We start from the raw sequence: 15,804 nt of genomic DNA, 5'->3' as shown, positions 1-15,804 counted from the left end.
TGACATACTACACAATTGACTTTATCTTTCCTGTTACAGTAAGCGGTCTGCTGTCCGTTATATAAGTAGCCTGGCTCAAATGTTCACAAATCATCAGCTTCACTGACATCCTTTTGGCCTGAAACGTTTTCACTGATTCTACTCACCTTATTGTACTCAACCAGCCCTTTTAAGCTTTCTTTCTTATTTCCACTGATTTTCCCCTTAAGTCAGAGGCCCTATGATCAGTTCTGTCAGAGCAGGTGCACTCAGAGTTCACCTTGATGGATCACAGATTATATGCCTACTGAAGGAAGTAGGAAGATACTGTGAAAAGGAAATATGTTAAGTTCATCTGTCTGGCATAGCAGGAGACTAACTTGGCATATGGGCCAATATGCATTCATGATTCTCACAGTCTTTGTCTTTAAAGAAATATTTTTAAAATTATGGTAAAATTGACATGACGTAGTTTACAGTTTTAACCATTTAATGAAGAGGTATATAGTTCAGTGGTACTCAAATTGTTGTGCAGCGATCACCGCAATCTCTCTTCCCTTCCTTTTTCATCTTATAAAATGGAAACTCCCACCAGTCGTTGGCAACTACCATTCTGCTTTCTGTCTCTTTGAATTTGAACACTGGAGGTATCTCATATAAATAGATTCCTACAATATTAGTTCTTTTGTGATAGTTTTATTTCAAAAAAGATGATTTTATTTCATTTAATGTCTTTAAGATTCATCCATAGTGTGTGTCAGAATTCCCTTCCTTATAAAGGCTGCATAATATTCCCTGGTATGTGTACACCATGTTGTGTTTATCCATTCATCGTTTGTTGATGGACACTTTGTTGCTTTGACCTTTTGACTATTGTGAACGATGCTGCCTATGAACATAGGTGAACAGATATCTTTTCAAGTCCTTGATTTCAATTCTTTTAGGTGTATATCCCCAAACTAAAGTATTGGATCATATGGTAATTCTATTTTCTTAAAAAAGATTTTATTTATTTCTTTGAGAGAGTGAGAAAGAATGAGCAGTGGGGAGGGGCAGAGGAAGAGAGAGAGAGAGAGAAACAGATTCCCTGTTGAGCAGGGAAGCCAATGCAAAGCTCAATTCTAGGACCCCGGGATCATGACGTGACCTGAAGGCAGATGCTTAACTGACTGAGCCACCCAGGCACTCTGGTAATTCTATTTTTAATTTTCATACTGTTTTCCTCTGTGGCTGTACCATTTCACATTCCCACCAACAGGTGCAAGGGTTCTAATTTCTCCACATCTTCATCAACACTTATTTTTCTAGGTTTTTAAAAAATATAATAACCTTTCTAATAGATATGCAACAGTATGTTATGGTTTTTACTTGCATTTCTCTAATAATTAATGATATAGAGCCTTTTTGTGTTTATTGACTGTGATATTTTCTTTGGAGAAATGTCTGTTAAAGTCCTTCACCTCTTTTTAAATTGGGCTTTTTGTTGTCATTGACTTGAGTTCTTTATATATGCTGGATATTAACCACTTCTCAGATGTATAATTGCATATATTTTCTTCTCTTTCACAGGTTGTCTTTTCACTCTGTTGATAGTATCCTTTGATGCACAAAAGTCTCTAATTTTGCTGTAGTCCACTTGATTTTTTTTTTTTTTTTTTTTGCTGACTCTTTCCCTTTTCATTCTAAATCTCCTCACAGTATTTCTATCCTGATGGAATATTGTTGGTTGCTTTATCCTGTCCTCAAGCTTCACTGTATTGACCTTTAATTAACCTCCCTGCTAAATATGCTTTTCACTCCCTCAGACCCTGAAGTCTAGCTTGGAGTGTCTCTCTATATGGAGGGTCCACCAACACACTGTGAGGCTAAGGAGCCTCATATCTGCATACTGACATTTACTATATTTTCTCCCAAATTGCAGATCTGTTCTGAGCAATAACATTTTATTTGGTTTGCATGTGGGCCTCAGAATCCCATCCTTTTTTCCACCTATTTCTTCACTTTTTGTTGGTGCTTATATTTTCTATTTGTGCATTTAGTTTTGTCTCTGTTGGTGTCATCTGAAAAATTAATAAGTATACTAGACACCCTTATCTAGGTCAGGATTTTTTTTAAACTTCCTTCTTTAAAACAGTTGAACCCCCTTTACAAACAAAAGCTGAAGTGGGTTGTCAGCACAGTTGATAAGAGCAGAGCTACTCTGTTTGGAGCAGGGGATAGAGAGGTTCGATTTGATGCTTTCCCTCCTCTAGCTTCTAGGCTTCTCCTCAAACCTAGATGGAAACTTTGTGGGGTCTACTCAGGAAAGGAGAGCCTGCTGATGGAATAGAAAATAGAACATGATCGTTTACTCCCCACTTCCCCAATTCTGCTTACATCAAAGCAATTCAGCTTTTGTACATTAACTGTATTTAGTTCTTGCAACATTCAATTGAAACAGCTGGGTTCTCTGCCTGAAATGGCTCTTCAGAGATCCCCAATCCAGCTTCCTGGCCAAATGATAACCCACGTGGAGCTGAGAACTTGTAACCATGCTCTTATGGATACTGACCCAGTTTATTAATGACTGCTTCCCATAGGATATTCCAAAGCCCAAGGAGAGTCACCTGGTAAGAAGAGTAGCTACTGAAACATAGGAAACTTAATTTTGATCCACAGAAATTGTAAACTAGAAGGGAACTCAGAGATCACTAACCCAGAGGCTACAGTGGTGTGTTTGGGTTGCATGGCATTTTAAAAATTCATTGCAAACACTGAAACATCAGAAATGTTTGTGTAAAAATCCTGATTCTAGCTTCTCTTGAAAAAAATGTAAGATCTGGCAACACTGAGTCTGTGGTTCTGTATGGCGTGTGATGAACAACGAGGAGGGCTTTTAAAAAATCCCAGTGTCGGGCACCTCGAAGGCTCAGTTGGTTAAATATCTGCCTTGGGCTCAGATCATGATCTCAGGATCCTGGGATTGAGCCTCAAGTCAGGCTCCTTGCTCAGCAAGGAATCTGCTTGTCTTTCTGCCCCTCCCCTTCACTCGTGCGCACGTGCGCGCGCTGTCTCCCTCTAATAAGTAAATAAAATCTTAAAAAAAAATCTCAGTGTCTACTCTGCATCCCAAACAAATTAAATGATGTTCTCTGAGGTTAGTACCCAGACATCAGTATATATTTAAAAATTGTGATAAACACATGACAAAAAAAAAAACAAACCATGACATTAAATTCACCATCTTACTCATTGTTAAGTGTACGTTCAATGGTGTTAAATATATCACTTTGTCATGCAACAGATCTCTAGAACTTTTTTTAACTTCCCAAACTGAAACTCTATACACATGTGATAGGATTCCTTTCTCTTTTTTAGGGCTGTGTACGATTTAATTGTATGTCAATACTGCACCTGTTTATCCGTTCATCTGCCAATGGATTTTCACTGGGTTGCTTCCATTCATGGTTATTGTGAATAATGCTACTATGAACATGAGTCTGCACATATCTCTTTGAGCCCCTGCTTTGAATTCTTTTAGATATCAAATGGCAATTTTATTTTTAGTTTTTTGAGGACCCTCCACAGTATTTTCCGTTTTATATTCCTACCAACAGTGCAGGAGCAGCCCAGGTTCTCCGTGTCTTTGCCAACATTTGTTGTTTTCTGTTTTGTTGACATTGGCCATGCTAAGGGTGTGAAATGATATCTCAATGTGGTCTTGATCTGCATTTCTCTTATGGTTAGGGATATTGAGCATCTTTTCACATACTTGTTGGCCATTTGTATATCATTTTTGGAGATTTGTTTATCCAATTCCTTTGCCCATGTTTTAATTAATTATTTGTTTCTTTGTTGTTGAGTTATAGAAGTTGCCTTTTGTTTTGTTGCACAGAAATTTTTAAGTTTGATGTAGTTTAATTTGTCTGTTTTTGTGTGTTGTCTGTGTTTTTGGTGCCATATTGAAGAAATATCGACTTTGCTATTCTTAAAAAAAAGAAAAAGACTTGTTGATGTTTTTCTTTTGTTTTTTAGTTTTCTCTTTTGCTCATCTCTGTTCTAATCTTTCTTATTTCTCTCCTTCTGCTCACTTTTGGCTTAATTTGTCCTACTTTTCTAGTTCCTTGAGGTGTGAAGTTAGGTTGCTTGAGATTTTTTTTTTTTAATGCAAATGTTTACTGCTCTATACTTCCTTCTTAGTCCTGCTTTTGCTGTATTACATAAGTTTTAGTATGTTGTGTTTTTGTTTGCACTTGTCTCCAGATATTCTCTATGTACCCTTGGGATTTCTTCTTTGACCTATTGGTTGTTTCAGAGTAGGTTGTTCAATTTCCGTCTGTTTCTGATTTTTTTCTTTAAAAAAAAAAAGATTTTATTTATTTATTCATGAGAGATTCAGAGAGAGGCAGAGACATAGGCAAAGGGAGAAGCAGTTTCCTTGTGGAGAGCCTGATGCTGGACCCAATCCTGGGAGCCCAGGATCACAACCTGAGCTGAAGACAGATGCTCAACCACTGAGCCACTCAGGTGCCCCTATTTCTGAATTTTCTTGTTTACCTTCTACTTTAGATATCTTAGTTTCTTTTATTTTAATGTTGTTTAAAAACTTGTTTTAGCCTCTATTTTGCATTATTAAGATATTACATAATCATCTCACTTTGCAACAAATCTTGTCCTTTAAAGCCCTTTGATCTGTTTTTTAATAGCAAGATGAAATGTAAAATTAACTGGGATATAAGAGATGATGATTAAGAAGAAAAAGTGCCATTACCAAAGTTTATTATTTTATTTTGTGTGATTATTTATTATACAAAAATGAATATGGCCCTGGGATTTAGTGTTAACTATGCATAGTAACTTAGAAATTATTACAAATTCAGCAAATTATCTAATTTAGTAAACTGCCTTAGCTGTTAGAAAGATTTCTTAGTCATTCTTTTTTGTTTTTTTAAAGATTTTATTTATTTATTCGTGAGGGGCACACAAGAGAGAGGCAGAGACATAGGCAGAGGGAGAAGCAAGCTTCCTGTGGGGAGCTTGATGTGGGACTCCATCCCAGGACCCTGGGATCATGACCTGAACCAAAGGCAGATGCTCAACCACTGAGCCACCCAAGTACCCCAGATTTCTTAGTCATTCTTATAAAAATAAAAGTTCGATATAATTGAAAATAGAAATTATTTTTACCGTATCTGTACATATGTATCCTGGAGTGATGCTGTGGGTTGTGGAAATCCTGCACAGTGCCATATTTTGCACAGTTTTATGAACTTTTATGGCATCATGTACTTGTGTAATTTCAAATAAAGTTCAGGTTTGGGTATTTGGGTATATGTCTGTGAAAATACACTTTTTCACATGAGATTTCACAACTACATTCAATAAATATATTTCTATCAGTGCACAATTTTGCATGTATATTTTCCTTCATATCCCTACTTCACAATCTTCAAAATCAAGTTGTATCCTCTGTGTTAGGTTTAAATATTCTTTGTAGTCATATGAATTGCTTTAATCTAGTTTTAGCAATAGAAGGGATATTTTGAGTTTTCATTCAATGCCCTCCTGTCTTCCCCATATTATGAACTACTTTTTTAAAAAATATTTTATTTTATTTATTTATTCATGAAAGACACACAGAGAGAGGCAGAGACACAGGCAGAGGGAGAAGCAGGCTCCCTGCAGGGAGCCCGATGTGGGACTTGATTGCAGAACTCCAGGACCACACTGTGAGCAGAAGGCAGACATTCAACCACTGAACCACCCAGGCGTCCTGTCCTCATTATTTTGAACTTTAAAAAATTTATCCTCTATCTATTCTGCAACTGCTCCCCTCCCTACTAAATAGTAAGCAAGAAGATTGATAAAACAGGTTTTAAGATTTCATTTTCCTTTACCTTAGCTTTGTCCCACACTATCCTCTTAACTCTGATTATTGTTCAGGAATTTGTTAATGAGTGTGTTTGGAATTTTCTTTAGCTTTCTTTTGCTACTCTTTGCCATCTTCCTGCAGCCTTTGTCATGCTTAAAATTCTTCAGGAACAGTGAAATTGTTTTTTCCACCTACCTTGCTCACAGCTGACCCTCTTAATGAGCCATCAGGACATGTTTGGTTTGATGGTATCATTTTTCTCACTTTGTCCAACTCTGTGACACAATGTGACAAAACTGTCCTTCTCAGAGTCTGTTCCATAGGGCATGTGGACCATGCATGTCATGCTCTTTAAGTACTGAGTGTGACACCCACATGAGGTCAATAGTGGCCTGCAGGAATGTTCTTACTATATGTCATTTTAAGCCTTTGGGGCACATGAGCCCGGGGAGAACTTTATCCCAATAGATAAACACTTGTTTATGAGATAATGGTGATGATGACACTAAATAATATAAATTAGTAAGAAGTTAGTCTACTGCCCTCTCATCTACCTGTTTTCCCCAACCCACTGGGGTTTGGCTCATGGCAGCGCTGCACCAAAATCTGCCTTTTTCTCAGACCCACCTTCTGGACACCAGAGCAGTTCTGGGCTCCATGGTCAGTTTTGATCAATGGTTCTTAAACATTTTAGGGTTATGAATCCCAGTGAGAATCTAAAGAAAGGCATAGACTGTATCTAGGAAAAGTAAACATAAGTGCATAGAACATTTTAGAAATAATTACAGTGTCTTCACAGATGTCCCTGAGCTCAGGGACCTTAATGAGCATTATGGAAAGCCTGTTACCTGGGACAACTTAACTGATGCCTAGAATAATCTGGTGAGACTGGTTCTGCATTACACTCATTCTTTAAGATGAGGCAGTGGAATCTTAAGATTCAATAAGAGGTGACACAGGAAGCAGGGAGAGATGCCTAAGACCTGGGACTAGAACCTGGGCAGCTGATGCAGCGCTGGAGATCTATGGACTCCAGTTGGAGAACGCTTGCCTTTGGAGAATTTGATTTAGTTCTTGGCTGAATTTTAATCAGAAGAGGCATCAGGAATTTTGGACCCTTATGAGCATTCTAAATTACCAACGAATTCAGGGGTATAGTCTACAGATCAGCAGTTTTGACATTTCTGAAGAGTTTCTTAGAAGTGAAAAATGTATCGCACCCAAGAACTATGGAATTTTAATAAAATCCTCAAAGAGGAGACTTGTATGCACATTAAAGTTTGAGAAGCATTGGCTTAGATTATTCAACATCAGCAACTTTGATGCCCTATGAAACCCTTTGGAGCTTAAAATTAAATTTTTGGGAATTTGATAATAGAGCTGATGGTTGGTAGTGATGGTGGTGTTGGGGAGAAGGTGATATATAGAGAAAGGTGAAGTCAGCACTAAATGAATACATGTGAGAACAATATGTTGGCAGCTAATAGGTCCCCCTGCTTTGCTGTAACTGTATGGTCTATGCAGAATGTTCCTTTAAAATGATAGCATTCTAGAATCAAGAAACAGATTTATAAAAATGCCATTCTTGCTTGCTAGCCACATGCCTTTCAGCAGCACAGGATGATTTTGGGTAGTACACAGCTATGGATAGCTATTAAAATTTCAGAAAGGAAAGCTTTAATCTCTCCTGAATATTTCCTGCCAAGGCACCGTTGCCATGGTAGGTCTTTAAGAACCAGTGGGGTGTGTGACACTTGATGTGCAGGTGTCCTTTGAGCTGATTGCCTATTGCATCCATTCCTTGCTTTGTGACCTAATTTCTGACCTCCAAATGTTGACTATTCTCTTAGGTCCCCACTTAGCTTTGGTGCCAAGTGCCTTCCTTGGACTGAATTTTCCTCTTGAGTTGTTACCGTCTTCAACTGGGTTTGCAAGTAATCCCTTTCTTGTTTTTGAACTGTTGTAAATTGAGCATCCTATGGCTACATGATGGTATACCTTAAGCTGGGGCTTTTCCCAAGTGGTAGTTCCTTACCCTCAAATCCCTCTTATGTAGGGAGGACTGTCTTTTGTCATTGAGGAAAGTCATGATGAAATTATTGGAGCACACACACATACACACACACAAAGACCTTTATAATCCTTTTAGATACATTCTGGAGTGGAAAAAAATTCTTTGGAATAGAGGGCTAAAATGAGTAAAAGGCCCACATGGATATGCTTTTTCTTTGAGAACTTGAGACCAGCAAAGATTTTGTAGTTAATTTAATAGGTTCTAGGATAGATATTGGCATTTGGTGATGATGAGTGGAGAGATCGTTATTCAAATGTTAAGAGAGCTATGTGTGGTTTTCTGTCTCTGAGCAGGGAGCGTGAAATCTATTTAGAGATGTAACCATCAGCTGAAAATGAAGAGTCTCTTAAAACAAGCAAAAAAGGCACTGCTAATAATTTTGATTCTTGCACCAAGAGTGCTCTATAAAAATGGTGCTAAAAATTCCCCTCTTAAAAAAAATCTTATTTCATTATATTTTAAAGGGCAGTACAACTTCTTCAAGAGCTGTAGAGGACAAAATGTTTCAGGATGTTTAATATGGGAATCTATATTTGAGTTAACTGAAATAACCATGCAGGATTGAAATTATAGACACTTATATCATTACCACTGAGGCATATTGGTATTTAGCAAGAGAATAGTATGACCCAAGATGCAAGGAAATGCACATTCTCAACTTTAGACGAACACATATACCATGTAATATCTGGATGCTACCAGCCCTGAGAGTTTTGCTTTTCCTTTAGTTACTCATTTGAAACAAGCTGTTGGCCAAAAGAGTAAATGACATGTAAACTCATCAGCTGGGAGATTATTTCAGAATGAGATGTAGATAACATGTAGATTAACTTTTTAATTAATTTACCATTGTCCAAAAGTCAGAGCAAACAGCTGCTTGCGATAGGAATAGAGGAATTACTGTGAACTTTGGAAGTGCCACCATGACAACTACCTTGAAAAGATTGTTTAATGGAAGAGATTAAATTAAAAGTTTACTTATTTTTTTTTTAATTTTTTTAAAATTTTTATTTATTTATGATAGTCACAGAGAGAGAGAGAGAGGCAGAGACACAGGCAGAGGGAGAAGCAGGCTCCATGCACCGAGAGCCCGATGTGGGATTCGATCCTGGGTCTCCAGGATCGTGCCCTGGGCCAAAGGCAGGCGCCAAACCGCTGTGCCACCCAGGGATTCCCAAAAGTTTACTTATTTTTATTAAAAAGATTTTTATTCATTCATTCTTTCATTCATTTAGAGTAAGTGGAGGGGCAGAAGGAGAGGAAAGGAAAGAATCCCAAGCCAACTCCACACTGAGTGTGGAGCCCTTCTTGGGGCTCAATCTCATGACACTGAGATCATGACCTAAGCCAAAATCAAAAGTCAGAAACTCAACCAACTGAGCTACCTGAGTACCCTACAAGTTCACTTATTGTATCTGGGAATGCTTCTTCATTGGGAAATACCTTATATAATTAAACTAAATTAAATTAATTCATACTCTTCTGTTCCAAAGAAAAGTCAAGCTACTATAGATACTGCTTTCCTAAATTTAGGATAATCCAATGTTGCCTAAGGAGTCAAAGTACGTCACCTGAGGACTCATCTGTTTGTCATCTGCTAATATTTTACGACTGATCACCAGAATCAACCAGATTTTTATAAGCAGTATTCTTCCACAAGGGGGAAAAAATCTAGACAGTGGTTCCACATTTCTTGGTATTTGTGAGAAACGTAGTAATTAGAGAAGGTGTCAAGCACCTTAATTATAGCTCCCACCGTGACTATTTTACATATGCATATTATTCTCAGCAGTATAATTTGTGAGGAAAGGTTAAGGCAAGTGAATTAGCATTTAGACTATTAATTAAAAGGAAAGAGAAGATCTTGCCAATGAATCAAATAAAGTATTTATTTAGTTTATTTGCTTTCTTTTGCTTGTCCCTTAGACAGGAGGGCAGCACCCACACCGCCAAGCTAGCCTTTTTGTTGGTCTCTTTAGATCACCCAGAAGGTTCCATTTACATATAGAAGGATCTGATAAATACTGATTGTGTCTCTGCTTGTATTTTGGGATGCTTTGTCACAATGCCTCAAAAACATTTTTTTCTGGTGACATTCTGATGGGAATGTCAAGAAAATAAACTATCTCTGATGTTTCTCATGCTGATGTGTCAGTGGCCTTGAAATGGAGAAAAATGAGGTTTGATAGGAAGAAATGGGAGAACTTGGGGAAGGTGATTGTGGAGCAGGACCAAGGGAAACCTAAAACATCACTAAGTCAGAGTGATGGAAAGACAGTAGTAACATTTTACTGGAAGAGAGTTTGAGAAAAAAAGAAATTAGAGAAACAAGGATACATTGACAGAATAGGAATATTTGTTGTCAATATTTTTCATTGAGATTCAGACTTTTAAAAAAATTGTTTTTTTCTTTTTAAGCTAATATTTGTAAGCACTTCCTGTGCACCTAGTAGTGCTATGCATAAAAAATATTTTATACATGCATAAAAATGCTATGTATTTTTATTTTATTATTACATTTTAATGTTAAAATCCTGTGAGGAAACAGTAAATAGTTAATAAATAGTGCTCAAATGTACGAGCCCTAGGGCTCGATTGTCTGGGATTGAAATCTCTCATGTGTTATTTACTTGTGTGATCTTGGGCATAGTAACCTTTCTGTACTCATTTCTTCGTCTGTAAAGTGGTGACAATACTAGTGTAAATCCCATAAGGTTATGGTGATGATTAGTAGGCTAATATATATAAAACATTTAGAACAAAGTTGACACATGGAGACACTTAATACATATTGGAATTGTTATTATTGTTATTATATTCCAATTTCATAGTTGAATCTCAGAAAAATCAAGGCACATTCTCAAGATGTCTTAGGCATTATAAACGGTCAATCTACTTGAGGCTCCGTGCCTTTAATCCATATCCCATAAGGAGACAGACCTTGATCCAGATCTGACAGATATTCTAGACCCTAACATTAAGTGGTGTTTTTAAAGTAAGTTATATTTAAACTCTTGAGCTTTGCTTAGATTCTCCCCCAAAGCAGAACCTGTGACAAGGGCTTGATGAATGGTTCCCCAGAAATACAACTGTTTTTGATGTCTATATTAACTCCTAATTAACAACTGCAACCAAGGGGCACCTGGGTGGTTCAGTCAGTTAAGCGTCTTTCTTCAGCTTGAGTCATGATCCTAGGGTCCGGGGATGGAGCCCCACATTGGGCTTCCTGCTTAGTGGGGAGTCTGCTTCTGCCTTGCCCTCTGCTCCTCACTCTGCTCCTGCTTTCTCTCTGGCTCTCTCTCTCTCTCAAATAAATAAAGAAAATCTTAAAAAACAAACAAACAAACAAACCCTGCAACCAAGTCCAATAAAGCGGAGTAGGCATGATGGATTGGAAATCGTAAGACAGGGAAAGAAAGAAGCCAATTCAAAGATACTTTTTAGGAAGATGGCTGGCTGCAGCTGGAGCCTCTATACAACTCTAGTAGAGTTCTATAAAATGTAGCCTGGAATCATTCACCAGGGATGGGGAAAGAGGAGTCCTTATTTACCACTTTCCATCTTCTGTTGATTAAAGGTTGATCCAGGGGTGTTGACTCCCTTGCACTTTCAGCTTTGCACATGACCCAGCAGAACCCACAATCCCAGTGGACAGAAAGCAAGTGCGAGGCATCACAGCTGAGATATGTCATTTTGTCAAAGGTAATATCTGTGGCATAGCTGGTTAGCATGGCTATTCAAGGTAGATTGTGTGCCAAGGGATTGTAAAAGGTATTTACCACATTCCCTCTACTTCAGGGTATACATGGATTCCATGTTTGTGTATATAAATTTTCTGTCATTAGCACTGGGTTATTGAGGAGATGAAATGAGATGTGTATGAAAATGCTCTGAAAAATATAAATTGTGTAGAATATAACACTGTACGTGTTATATCTAGATCTCCAAAGCTGAAGGTCAAACAGTGGTTAAACAACAATTTTTTTTTTTTAACTCATCAGTGTGGCCACTTTTGAAATCAATGACTCTGTCATTTTACTGTAACCATGTCTGGATTTTAGCTGGGGAAAATAGCCTTGGGAATCCAATAGGGCATGTATAACTAAGTTCCAAATTGATTTGTTGATGGAACCCTCTGGATTGGAGAAATCCAAACACTGTCTGCCTAATGTGTAGTCATTTGGTTACTTGCTATCTTGTAGGCTGTCCCCCTAATATTCTGACGGAAAGATGAAATAGAGCAGAATAAATGTTTGTTCTCACTAGTGTAAAATCTGAGCCAGTTTGGCACCTCCTATATTTGGTGGAAATCAATCTGTCTCTACTTTTCAGAATGAAAATACATCTTTGAAAGTTTAATTTTCAGTATTATCTTTCCTGCCTCATGTTTGAATCCTAACTCCTTCCCTTACTCACCATGAGAAGTTGGTCATATCAGTTATTCTTTCTGGGCCTCAACTTCCTCATTGCAAAATTGAGGTGATATTAGTATTTAATCCTGTGATCTGTGATGAGGATGACTGTAGTGTGTTTGGAAGAGTTCCTGGGACATAAATGCATTCAATATGTGTTGCCTGCTATTATTATTGTGATTAACATTATCTCTTTTGACACAGATCTGTAGCTTTAATTTCTGAGTGTGTAAATGTAATGGTTATTTTTGTTAATCCAATTTAATGATAAGCTGCTCTAATATAAAGTTTTACAGAAAATATAAAGGCTCTGAGAATCATCTTGATGTCCTGGCTAAGGGATAAGTTAAACTCTTTTGATCCTCTTAGGAGCTCTCTGACATCATGAAAGCCCATTGCCTTTCTAAAGTTGATTTTCTAAACAGAAAATTGATAGCCCTGTCCTATCTGACTTAGAAGCAATTTAACAATGTTTAGGACCTTAGAAAGGAATAATGATTAGGATCTTAGAAAGGAATAATGATTTTGATGATAATGCTGTGTATTTGCAGAGGTGGTTTTCCCTTCAAAGAGCTACATACAAGTGCCTTGTGTTCTTATTCCCTGGGTTTCACATGTACCCTTGCAGGAGCTTTGCAGGCACGCAGTATCGATATAACAGATCTCTATTTCATAGACTTATACAAAAGCATGTAAGTGTAATCCAGTGTGATAAAGAGTCTGGTTCCATTTTTTGATGCTTGATTGCCAACATCGTAAGCTTCATTCCTCCTTCCCCTTCTGCCCCACTTCTGGACAAGCTGATGAGAAAGTCTGGATCTTCCTCATTTGATACTGCTGGAAAATTCAAACCACACAACGCCTTGTCTGTGCACAAGTCCTCATGTCAGTTTCACCCTCTGACTACCATAAAGACTCACACCAGTCTCCTTTCCTCTTGCAAGGCATTTTCAGGCTAGCTTGAGAAGCCTACCCTGCTTTCCCCAGAAAGCCTCATTATATAAATAATAAACCTTTCTGGCTGGGCTGTGTGTCATCAGGCTTGACATTCCAGCCAAATTTTGAGTGAGGGTCTATCATATTTCTTCAGAGTGGCTACAACACACAAACACTAGCTTGAACTGAAAAGAACTAAGATTTTCCTGTAGAAATGGCTGAATCTAGGTCTGGGAAAGAAAAATACAAGAGAAGTCTGGGATATTTTTGTTATGCCCTAAAGCAAGAAAGCGCTCAAAGACTAATGGGGTCATGTCAAAAGAATAACAGAAACCAGGATGAAGGGGCTTCCACTTGCCAAAATGGGACAATTTGAGCATTGAAAAGAATAATGATGGTAATGGATTATATCATATTGAATATAAATCTGTAATGATGCAGAGAGAGAATAGGAGAAAGAGAGAGAGAGGGGAAAAAGGCAGAAGCTTTATTTATAAAAAATTCCCTATAAAAATAGACAAAGGAGAGGATTCTGAAAAGTCACTATTTTGCAGCCAAATGTAATTCAAGCAAAGATCATAGAATAATACAAAGTTTTTAAAATAAAATGTTAGGATATTTGCATGGATTCAATGTGTCATCCCATGGATTATGTGTTTTAATTGCCAAGGAAATTTAATTCCTATAATAGATACGTGATACAGTAGGAGATATACAGTATCACCTATGTACTCTGTAGTATTTAGGCAAAAATAATTAACCTGAACCTTATGGTGAAGAAGGATTAACTACAGAACGTGGGGCATAATAAAAAAAACCACTGTCCTGAATTTCTTAATGTCATGAAAACAAAAACGAGAAGCTGAGTGCTCTTCCAAAAGAGATGAAGGGTGTTAAAGAGACAAAACCAAATGTAACGTGTGAACCTTGATTTGATCCTAGATTGAAAAAAGTAAAGCAATCTTGACAATTTCAGTCAGTTGGAGGAAGTTTTAACGTGGCTATGTGAAAGTGATGGTGTGGTTATATAAGTCACTCACTCTTAGCAGATGTGTGATATTTAGGGATGAACTGACGTGGTGTCTGTAACTTATTCTTAAATGTTTCAGCAAAAATGTGTATAAATTCTTCTGTAAAAGAATACAAGATCAACCCAGATACAGAAAGAAAGGAAGGAAAAAATGAAGGGAGGAAGGGATGAAACAAATTAAATCAAGTGTGACAGAATGTTATTATTTTGATGAATTGAGATGGATGGTATTTATTCCCTTCTTTCAAGTTTTTTGTGGGTTTTAAATTTCTTAAATTAAAAAAAAAAGGCTCAAAGCCAAAAGTGAACAACAAAAAACAAAAAACAAAAAACAAAAAAAACACTAAAAGAACTTCGAGGAATGCTGAACACCAAAATGCCTGTGGTACTTCCTCTGAAAACTTAATAGACTTGGACAGAATGTAGTATTTGTACTTGAAAATTATTCTTAATGTATAAAATAAATAGCAATTATTATTATGCCAAAAGACCTACTGCAGAGCAGCTCACATTCATGAATCAATGTTATCTTCCTCTGTCTCTGGCATCCATTTGAATTGCTTTGCCCTGAAAGCAGTATAAATATGTGCTCTCTGCCAACAAGGACAAATAGACAACTGGCTTGGAAATCAAAAGATTTATGGTTGCTGCAAGTCTCCTTATTGTGGTACCTCGTTAATACCAGATTTGATTTCAGAGCATCTTACTTGAACTGCAAACGAGCCCTGACTCGCGTGATTGGAAAGCTACTGGCAAGACTCACCTGTGATTAACATCTCTTTGCTCAAATAAGAATGACTCCTCGAGGATGACATTTCTGACTTGTTCAGCTTGCGTTATTACCTCTGAAAACAGCAGTAATTCCTCATCTTACTCCTGTGCCCTGAGACAATAATTGGCATGCTCATTATCTTTAAAACCCTGAAGGAATTTATCCTATTAAGACTGTGGGCAAATGAGTGGTTACCTAGCTCTCTTTGACTTTGTGATGCCTTTCCACAACTTGTTATTGTGCCAAATCTTTTTTACCCATTCTGTAGTTTTTGTTTTTTGTTTGTTTGTTTGTTTTTAAGTGTTTGTTTTTAAGTGTTTGTTTGTTTTTAAGATGACAACTTATTTTCCTTTTCCTCTGCTGAGAGACTCTGTGTCTGAAGAGGGATCGCCAGGCAGTGTAGTATTATGAATTCAGGATAAAACGTGATTGCAAGGAAATCCTCTGGCATTACCTACTCCATCCTCTGCCCATGTGAGATGCGACTATTACCATCATATTCCATGTTTGTTCAAATTTATAACTTAGCAGTTGCTTGGGACTTTTGTGTTTGTTTTTTTGGTAGAGTTCCTTAGATTTCAGTTTTTATTTGACCACAAATCATTTCTCCATGGCAGAGAGCACAGCTTGCTTTACATGAAAATGAAAACCCATCAGCCAGATAATGTACTCAGTGAGTTTAAGGAACATAGGTTTTGGGTAAAAGTGAAACTTCCTTACAAAATGATTCTTTGTCTATGAAAACTGGAA

At 37.3% G+C, this 15,804-nt stretch overlaps 1 protein-coding gene across 21 annotated transcripts in view; it reads left to right on the top strand.

Moving 5' to 3' along the window:
• LOC121495777 (protein FAM170A-like) overlaps positions 1 to 15,344 on the top strand; it is an 85,410-nt gene extending 70,066 nt beyond the window's left edge. For 20 of the 21 annotated variants that reach the window (XM_041763717.1, XM_041763716.1, XM_041763697.1 and 17 more), the window contains one exon: positions 11,482 to 15,344. The gene's annotated coding sequence lies outside the window, so the exon portion shown is untranslated. The remainder of the gene's footprint in view (positions 1 to 11,481) is intronic. The other variant, XM_041763699.1, reaches the window with a different exon arrangement.
• Positions 15,345 to 15,804: the final 460 nt, after the last annotated feature.

Source organism: Vulpes lagopus, chromosome 7, assembly GCF_018345385.1.
Source record: "Vulpes lagopus strain Blue_001 chromosome 7, ASM1834538v1, whole genome shotgun sequence".
Classification (NCBI taxonomy): domain Eukaryota; kingdom Metazoa; phylum Chordata; class Mammalia; order Carnivora; family Canidae; genus Vulpes; species Vulpes lagopus.
The sequence above is the reverse complement of the archived record's forward strand: the minus strand, read 5'-3'. Positions and strand labels throughout refer to the sequence as shown.